Consider the following 9,660-nt stretch of genomic DNA (forward strand, 5'->3'; position numbering starts at 1 on the left):
TGAAAAATATGAAGCTTTTGGTGATGATGTTTATAGACCTGAAAATTTTACCATCCTTAAATATTGCTATGATAATTATAAATACAATTACGATATTGATGAATTTATTGAGAAAGTCTCCGCTGTCCAAGAAGAGACTGATATTTTGCAGGAGTCTATGGAAGAAGGAATTGATGAAACTGTGAGCTCATTGGATGAAAAAGATGAGCAGGAGAGCGAAGAACAAAAGGAGAAAGAATGGATTAGCTACCCACGCCCACCTTCTAATGAGAGTAACTCTTCAACTCATATTTAATTTCCCTTCGTTCTTACCGAAGGATGAATGCTATGATAATTGCTATGATCCCGTCGATTCATTTGAAATATCCCTTTTTGATGATGCTTGCTATGCTTGTGGCCAAGATGCCAATATGAACTATGCTTATGGAGATGAACTTGCTATAGTTCCCTATGTTAAGAATGACATTGTTGCTATTGCACCCACACATGATAGTCCTATTATCTTTTTGAATTCTCCCAACTACACTATATTGGAGTAGTTTGCTCTTGTTAAGGATTATATTGATGGCTTGCCTTTTACCGTTGCACATTATGATTTTGATGAATATAATATGCATGTGCTTGCTTCTCCTACTTGCAATTATTATCAGAGAAGAACTATATCTCCACCTCTCTATGTTCCCAACACGATAAAATTGCAAGAAACTGCTTATGCTATGTATTGGCCTTTACTTGTTGTGCATGAATTGTTCGTGTATGACATGCCGATGCATAGGAAGAAAGTTAGACTTCGTCATTGCTTGATATATTTTGCTTTGTTCTCACTACTAAATGCTAAATCATTGTTGATTCAAATTGGCTTTGATATACCTTGGGATCCGGGGGGATTCATTACTTGAGCACTTTATGCCTAGCTTAATGGCTTTAAAGAAAGCGCTGCCAAGGAGACAACAAGGAAGTTTTAGAGAGTCATTTATTTCTGTTGAGAGCTTTTATAAAGTTTAAAAACAAAAAACATAGAGGGGAACTTAAAAACTTTTTCATAAAAGAGAAGCGATTGGAAGTTATGCATTGGAGAAGTGAGGGTCGACCTTGAACACTTGTGTTCATGCTCATGGAAACAATGTAGATTTTTTCATGAAGATTATCACAAAAATAATTATCCCATTGTACAATTCCATTGTATTATAAAAATACTGTGCCAAGGTTTACCTTTAGGATGTTTAGATTGCTTGTTGGTTTGTGCGATGCAAAATAGAAACTTTGGCTGTAGTGCGCGGTTTTACATTTTTTTTACTGGAACGTCAAACGGTTCGGAAACTTTTTGCACTGTCTTTCTAAACAAATTGTTTATTTTTCCTAAATTTTTCATAATTTTTGGAGTACCAGAGGTATGGTGAATGTTCAGATTACTACAGACTGTCCTGTTTAAGACAGATTCTGTTTTTTATGCATTGTTTGCTTGTTTTGATGAAACTATCGATTTCTGTCAGTGGATTAAGCCATGGAAAAGTTACATTACAGTAGCTACAATGAAAAACAAAATATGAATTGGTTTGCAACAGTACTTAGAGTAGTGATTTGCTTTATTATACTAACGGATCTTACCGAACTTTCTGTTGAGTTTTGTGTGGATGAAGTGATCAAAGATCGAGGAGGTCTCGATATGAGGAGAAGGAGGAGATGCAAGAGCTCAAGTTTGGGGATGCCAAAGGCACCCCAAGTAAATATTCAAGGAGACTCAACCGTCTAAGCTTGGGGATGCCCCAGAAGGCATCCCATCTTTCTTTTACAAGTATATATCGGTATGTTTTCGGTTTCGTTTCGTTCATGTGATATGTGCAAATCTTGGAGCGTCTTTTGTATTTAGTTTTCCCCTTTTTCTTTTATGCACCATGCTGGTATGAGATAGTCCATGGTTGATTTATAGAATGCTCATTGCACTTCACTTATATCTTTTGAGTATGGCCTTTATAGAATGCTTCATGTGCTTCACTTATATCATTTGAAGTTTGGATTGCCTGTTTCTCTTCACATAGAAAACCGTTGTTTGAAGAATGCTATTTTGCTTCACTTATATTTATTAGAGCATGGTCTTTTGTAGAAAGAATTAAACTCTCTTGCTTCACTTATATCTATTTAGAGAGTCAAAAGGAATTGGTCATTTGCATGGTTAGTCATAAAATCCTACATAAAACTTATGGATCACTGAATATGATATGTTTGATTCCTTGCAATAGTTTTGCGATATAGAGATGATAATATGTGGAAGGTACCAGTAAACGGTTGTGGTTAGTAAGAATATTGGTGTTAAGGTTTGTGATTCTCGAAGCATGCACGTGTAGTCTCTCATTATGCTATGATGTTGGAGCATGATTTATTATTGATTCTCCTCCTTATGAGTGGCGGTCGGGGACGAGCGATGGTCTTTTCCTACCAATCTATCCCCCTAGGGGCATGCATAGTAGTACTTTGCTTCGAGGGCTAATAAACTTTTGCAATAAGTATATGAGTTCTTTATGACTAATGTGAGTCCATGGATTATACGCACTCTTACCTTTCCGCAATTTGCTAGCCTCTACGGTACCATGCATTGCCCTTTCTCACATCGAGACATGGTGCAAACTTCGCAGGTGCATCCAAACCCCGTGATATGATACGCTCTATCACACATAAGCTTATTATATCTTCCTCAAAACAGCCACCATACCTATTATGGCTTTTCCATGGCCATTCCGAGATATATTGCCATGCAACTTCCACCGCTTCTGTTTGATGACTTGAGCATTCATTGTCATATTGCTTTGCATGATCATATAGCTGACATAGTAGTTGTCGCTCAGCCACCATTCATCATTTTTCATACATGTTACGCTAGATCATTGCACATCCTGGTACATTGCCAGAGGCATTCATATAGAGTCATACTTTGTCATAGGTATCGAGTTGTAATTTTTATTTCTTTTGAGTTATAAGTAAATAGAAGTGTGATGATCATCATTATTCATTTTTACAGAATTGCCCCAGTGAGGAAAGGATGATGGAGACTATGATTCCCCCACAAGTCGGGATGAGACTCCGGACAATGAGAGAAAAACATATAAAAATAAGAAAAAAGAAGAAAAAAACAAAGAGAGAAGGGGCATTGTTAGTATCCTTTACCACACTTGTGCTTCAAAGTAGCACCATGTTTTTCATATGGAGAGTCTCCTATGTTGTCACTTTCATATACTAGTGGGAATTTTTCATTATAGGATTAGATGCACACCCACTTAGTTTTCATATTGAGCTTTCATACACTTATAGCTCTTAGTGCATTCGTTGCATGGCAATCCCTACTCCTCATGTTGATATCAATTGATGGGCATCTCCATAGCCCGTTGCTTAGCCGCGTCGATGTGAGACTTTCTTACTTTGTGTCTTCTTTATGTTTACCCCTATCATCATACTCTATTCCACCCGTAGTGCTATATCCATGGCTTGCGCTCATGTAGTGTGTGAGGGTTGAAAAAGCTGAAGCGCGTTAAAAAGTATGAACCAATTGCTCGGCTTGTCATCGGGGTTGTGCATGATAAATACTTTGTGTTAAGAAGACAGAGCATGACAAGACTATATGATTTTGTAGGGATAGCTTTCTTTAGCGTTGATATTTTGAAAGACATGATTGTTTGTTGGGATGCCTGAGTATTGATGTCTTTATGTCAAATTATAGACTATTGCTTTGAATCACTTATGTCTTAATATTCATGCCATGATTATGTATATGATCAAGTTTATGCTAGGTAGCATTCCACATCAAAAATTATCTTTTTTATCATTCACCTGCTCGAGGACGAGCAGGAATTAAGCTTGGGGATGCTGATACGTCTCTATCGTATCTATAATTTTTGATTGTTTCATGCCAATATTATACAAGTTTTACACACTTTTGGCAACTTTTTATATGATTTATTGGACTAACCTATTGATCTAGTGCCCAGTGCCAGTTCCTGTGTTCTGCAGGTTTTTTGTATCGCAGAGTATCCATATCAAACAAAGTCCAAATGCAATAAAATTTCAGGAGAATTATTTTGGAATATATTTAATTTTGGGAGTTGGAATCACCGCAAACGGAGGCACATGGTGGGCACAACCCACCAGGGCGCGCCAGAGGAGCCAGGCGTGCCGTGGTGGGTTGTGCTCACCTCGCACGTCGGTTGGGGCTCTACTTCGGGCGCAAGGAAGCTTATATCCAGAAAAAAATCATGTTCAAATCTTAGCGCAATCGGAGTTACGGATCTCCCGAAATACAAGAAACGATTTTCGGTCAGATCTGCGAACGTGAAACAGAAGAGAACAGAGAGGGAGATCCAATCTCGAATGGGCTCCCGCCCCTCTGCGGCCATGGAGGCCATGGACCAGAGGGGAAACCCTCCTCCCATCTAGGGGGAGGCCAAGGAAGAAGAATAAGCAGGGGGCTCTCTCCCTCTCGCTTCCGATGGCGCTAGAGTGCCACCGGGGCAACGATTGGGACGGCGATCTACATCAACAATCTTGCTACCGTCATCACCAACTTTATCCCCCTCTATGCAGCGGTGTAACACCTCTTCCCCCCCCCCCCCCACTGTAATCTCTACTTAAACATGGTGCTCAACTCCATATATTATTTCCCAATGATCTATGGCTATCCTATGATGTTTGAGTAGATCCGTTTTGTCCGGTGGGTTAATCTTGGTTGGTATGATTGTATATTTTATTTATGGTGATATCCTACGGTGCCCTCCGTCTCACGCAAACGTGAGGGGCCCCCGCTGTAGGGTGTTGCAATATGTTCATAGTTTACTTATTGTCAGTGTTGCGGGGGTGACAGCAGCCTAAACGTGGATAAGTGGGTTATGGCGTATGGGAGTAAAGAGGACTTGATACTTAATGCTATGGTTGGGTTTCACGACCTTAATGATCTTTAGTAGTTGCAGATGCTTGCTAGAGTTCCAATCATAAGTGCATATGATCCAAGTAGAGAAAGTATGTTAGCTCATGCCTCTCCCTCATATAAAATTACAAGAATGATTACCGGTACTTGTTATCGATTGCCTAAGGACAAATAACTTTCTTGTTGACAAAAGCTCTCTACTAAAACTAACTTAGTTGTGTCTTTATCTAAACAGCCCCTAGATTTTATTTACGTGCTCTTTATTATCTTGCAAACCTATCCTATCACACCTACAAAGTACTTCTAGTTTCATACTTGTTCTAGGTAAAGCGAACATCAAGCATGCGTAGAGTTGTATCAATGGTCGATAGAACTTGAGGGAATATTTGTTCTACCTTTAGCTCCTCGTTGGGTTCGACACTCTTACTTATCGAAAGAGGCTACAATTGATCCCCTATACTTGTGGGTTATCAACACCTATTACGAGTTATGATCCGCATACCCCAAGGTGACAATAATTGGGATTCTTTCCGGTGATTACCGTAGTTTGAGGAGTTCATGTATTCACTAAGTGCTAATGCTTTGTTCCGGTTCTCTATTAAAAGGAGGCCTTAATATCCCTTAGTTTCCATTAGGACCCCGCTGCCATGGGAGGGTAGGACAAAAGATGTCATGCAAGTTCTTTTCCATAAGCACGTATGACTATATACAGGATACATGCCTACATTATATTGATGAAATGGAGCTTGTTCTGTGTCACCGTAGGTTATAACCGTTGCATGATGAATGCCATCCGACATAATTATCCATCACTGATCCATTGCTTATGAGATTTTCACATATTGATCTTTGCTACATTACTTTGTCGTTGCCACTGTTACAATTGCTACAAAACTGCTACTGTTACCGTTACTTCCATACTACTTTGCTACTAAATATTTTGCTGCAGATATTAAGTCTTTCAGGTGTGGTTGAATTGAGAACTCAGCTGCTAATACTTGAGAATATTCTTTGGCCCCCCTTGTGTAGAATCAATAAATTTGGGTTGAATACTCTACCCTCGAAAACTGTTGCGATCCCCTATACTTGTGGGTTATCAAGACCTTTTTCTAGCGCCGTTGCCGGGGAGCATAGATCTATTCTCTGAGTCACTTGGGATGTATATTTGTTGATCACCATGAGGAATTTGAAAGATCAAAAAACCAAGATTTATCCCTCTACTACGAGGGGAGGTAAGGAACTGCCATCTACCTCTGCACTTGATTCACCTTCTGTTTTGAGTAAGCTTGCGACACCACCACCTGCTAGTAATTCTGATATGTCGCAAGTAATTGATGATGCTACTTCTGCTATGCATGATGCTTATGATGATACTACTATTTTGTTTGATGATACTATGCCACTAGGTGAATTTCTTGATGAACAACTTGCTAGCACTACAAAAAAATACACTTCCGTGATGATACGTGTTTGTCACAGTAGGTCACGTTTTTTGTCATGCATGTACATCCATGACGATTTTATGACAGAATCAAGATAGTCATACCTGTGCTGTCGTAGAAGTGTTCCATGACATTACCAAAATTATCATCACGGAAGTGTGCACTTCCATGACGATAAATCGCGCGTCACAGAAGTGCTTTCATCAAGGGTGACCGACACGTGGCATCCACCGTAACGGAACGCCGTTAAGCTATCGGGTTGGGTTTTGGATCCGATAACCCGTTAACAGCCCCGATCAATGGGGATTTTCCACGTGTAAAATCATCATTGGCTGGAGGAAACAAGTGTCGGCTCATCGTTGGGACAGATGTCATCCACTCATTGGACAGAAGGCGCCTATGATACGTCGACACGTGGCACGGCCCAATAGAGGCCCATTCCTGTGAAAAGGCCGGCCCGTTTGACTTGGTCAAAAGGTGGCGGGCCGGCCCATGGAAAGCCTGTTAACGGCCTGTTCGCATATAGCCCATTTACAGCCCGCTAACCCAAGGCTCGTTACGCCCTATCCGAATTAGGCCCAGTAGCGTCATCTGGGCCATCCAATATGATTCCAGCCCATTTTCACTTCTGGCCCATGTATGGCCCATGACGTCTTTCGGCCCATATGAGGCCCTATGTAACTCTTGGCCTATTAACGGCCCGTGGTGAAACTGGCCCGTAATGAACAGTGTATCACTTTACACCCATTAACGGCCCGTGGTGAAACTGGCCCGTAATGAACAGTGTATCACTTTATACCCATTAACGGCCCGTTATTCCGTTGGGCCGTTTCCAGCCCATGTTATCTTTCGGCCTTCTCAGAGCCCATTTATTCTTGGGTCATTTCCAGCATTCGTTTACTTACATCCCGTTACTGTCATTTTCTGCTTGTGGGCCAAATTCAGCCCGTGGTTACAGTCGGCCCGTTTGTGGTCCATTAATACGTTGGGCCGTTTTCATAGCGTCATCAAATACGGCCTATTAACGATGGCCCGTTATGGTCGGCACATGAACGGACGATTCCAACTCTAGCCCGTTTACGGCCATAATGCGACCTGTTATTGGCCCATGTTTGGCCAATCGATCATACGGCCCGTATAAGGCCCATTAATGATACGGCCCATAGAAGGCCCATTGTTTCTACGGCCCGTAGAAGGCCCATTGTTTCTACGGCCCGTAGAAGGCCTACTGTTTCTACGGCCCGTAGAAGGCCCATTGTTTCTACGGCCCGTAGGAGGCCCAGTGTCACTACAGTAAATATTAGCCCATGGTTATTGTGGCCTAGTTTTAAAAAATAGGTTATTGCAGCCACTAGCAAACCGTGGAAAAAGAACTGCACTGACTACAAGCAAACAAATAAACAAGACAACAAGGAAATAAATAAGCAAGCAACTTATGCTAGGCTATCACGGCTATTACACATATTACATCCACTGGGCATCAAAGTTCGCCACCAGTGCAAATATAGGGAACAAAGCAGCATATAAACGCCGCAACAAAACAAGTCCAGAACTGAAACCACTTCAGAAGAGTTCAAGAAACAATATCCTGGGTACCCATAATGTTGGCAAGATGCTTAGCAAGCTTATTAACTTTCTCTTGTTTGGCGCTTAAATCCTCCAGCGCTTGCTGTTGCACAAGAAAGTACGCATCTGAATTCTGCAGGGACTTCCTCAGTCCTTCGGCTTCTTGCCACAGGACAGCTGACTGATGCCTTTCAGCTTGTAGCTGAGACTGAAGAAGCCGAAGTGATTCAGGCAGTGAGTTCGAAGAGCTTGTGCCAGCGGTACTGGCCAGTAACTCGAACACTACATCAACGCAGGACTGTGGCGTTTTCTCACTTTCTACAAGATCATTTTTATCACCTTTCTTGGAGACCAACAGGGTTGTCTCACTATCTTGAACCTTATCTGCATTACTTTCTCTACCATTGCATAGTGGGGTGCTCTTCTCCAATATTCTGTTTGCATACTACAAGAGAAACAAGCAGACACATCACTGGTTTAGCTTGTAGTATACGAAACTCATTTTGGTAAACCGGTTCAGTAGTAAGGTGGACAGGATAACAGCATGAAACAAACATATATCTATGTACTATGGTCACTGTATTGTCCATATCATTCTAGTTTATGTTCCCTAATCAAGATAGAGACACAGTTCAACTCATATATTTTTAAGACACAGCAGCATAGACAGAATATAAGTGTGAGAAACTACACAGCATTGGCAGCACTTGTAATGTGCATCACATGAGAACATAACTGTTTATACAACATAAACTGAAATCAACATAGAGCAAGAAGTTAGAACAGCAATCCAGTTAAAGAAATAGGTTTAAAACATACCTATTGCGCCATTGGAGTTTCAATTGGATCCTTCAAATTCGAAAGTAGTTGGTATGAGTAAATACAGTGATGCAACAGCAAAGGAGTATGGACCATAGCTACGGAATCTGACCTAAGAACAATTGCTCTTCTGCTTTAAACGTGGAGTTTGGGTTAGCTATGGTGGTCTTCGTGCTTTGGGCACTGCAATAGCTTTACAAACTGCTCGTGTGAGGGTACTCTGTGGTGGACATCGTGCTTTGTCAACTATAAGTGGGTTACTATCCGCTGGGGTTGCGGTTAGATGAGTTGTAGCTGGTTCTCTGCCCAACGGTGTAAGTGTGCAATCTGGAAGAGTCTCGATTAGTTGTGGTGGGGCTAGTTTGTGGGCCAGTACAACCATGGTTCTATCTGCATCGACGGGTAGCACTGTCTTTTGTGAAGAACGGGTTTTTGCTCCCTTAGATACTGCCATCACCCCCTCCAATTCAAATGGCTGATAAACAAGAAAAGAAATTGAACGTACAGACATTGTATGATAGACAGATGTGGTAATTCACATATATGTTGTCTAACCAAATAGGACAGCATGACACAATTTCACATATATGATGCCTAACTAAACAGGATAGCATGACACAGTTTCAGATATATGATGGATAACTTAACAGGATATAATGGCATAATTCAACATATGATGAGTACCTAAACAGGATGACATGACAAAACTATATGATGTCTTTCTAAAATAGGTTGGGATGAAATAATTCACATACATGTTGTCTAAGTATACAGGATGGCATGATATAATTGACATAATTGATTCATATACTAAGCAGCTGGCACTCGCATGTATGATCTCTAAACTAAGCAGATAGAATTCAATATTGTGCATATGATGTCTAAACTAACCAATGCAAGACACCATATGCATCATATGAG

The sequence above is a fragment of the Aegilops tauschii genome, chromosome 2 (assembly GCF_002575655.3).
Source record: "Aegilops tauschii subsp. strangulata cultivar AL8/78 chromosome 2, Aet v6.0, whole genome shotgun sequence".
Lineage (NCBI taxonomy): Eukaryota > Viridiplantae > Streptophyta > Magnoliopsida > Poales > Poaceae > Aegilops > Aegilops tauschii.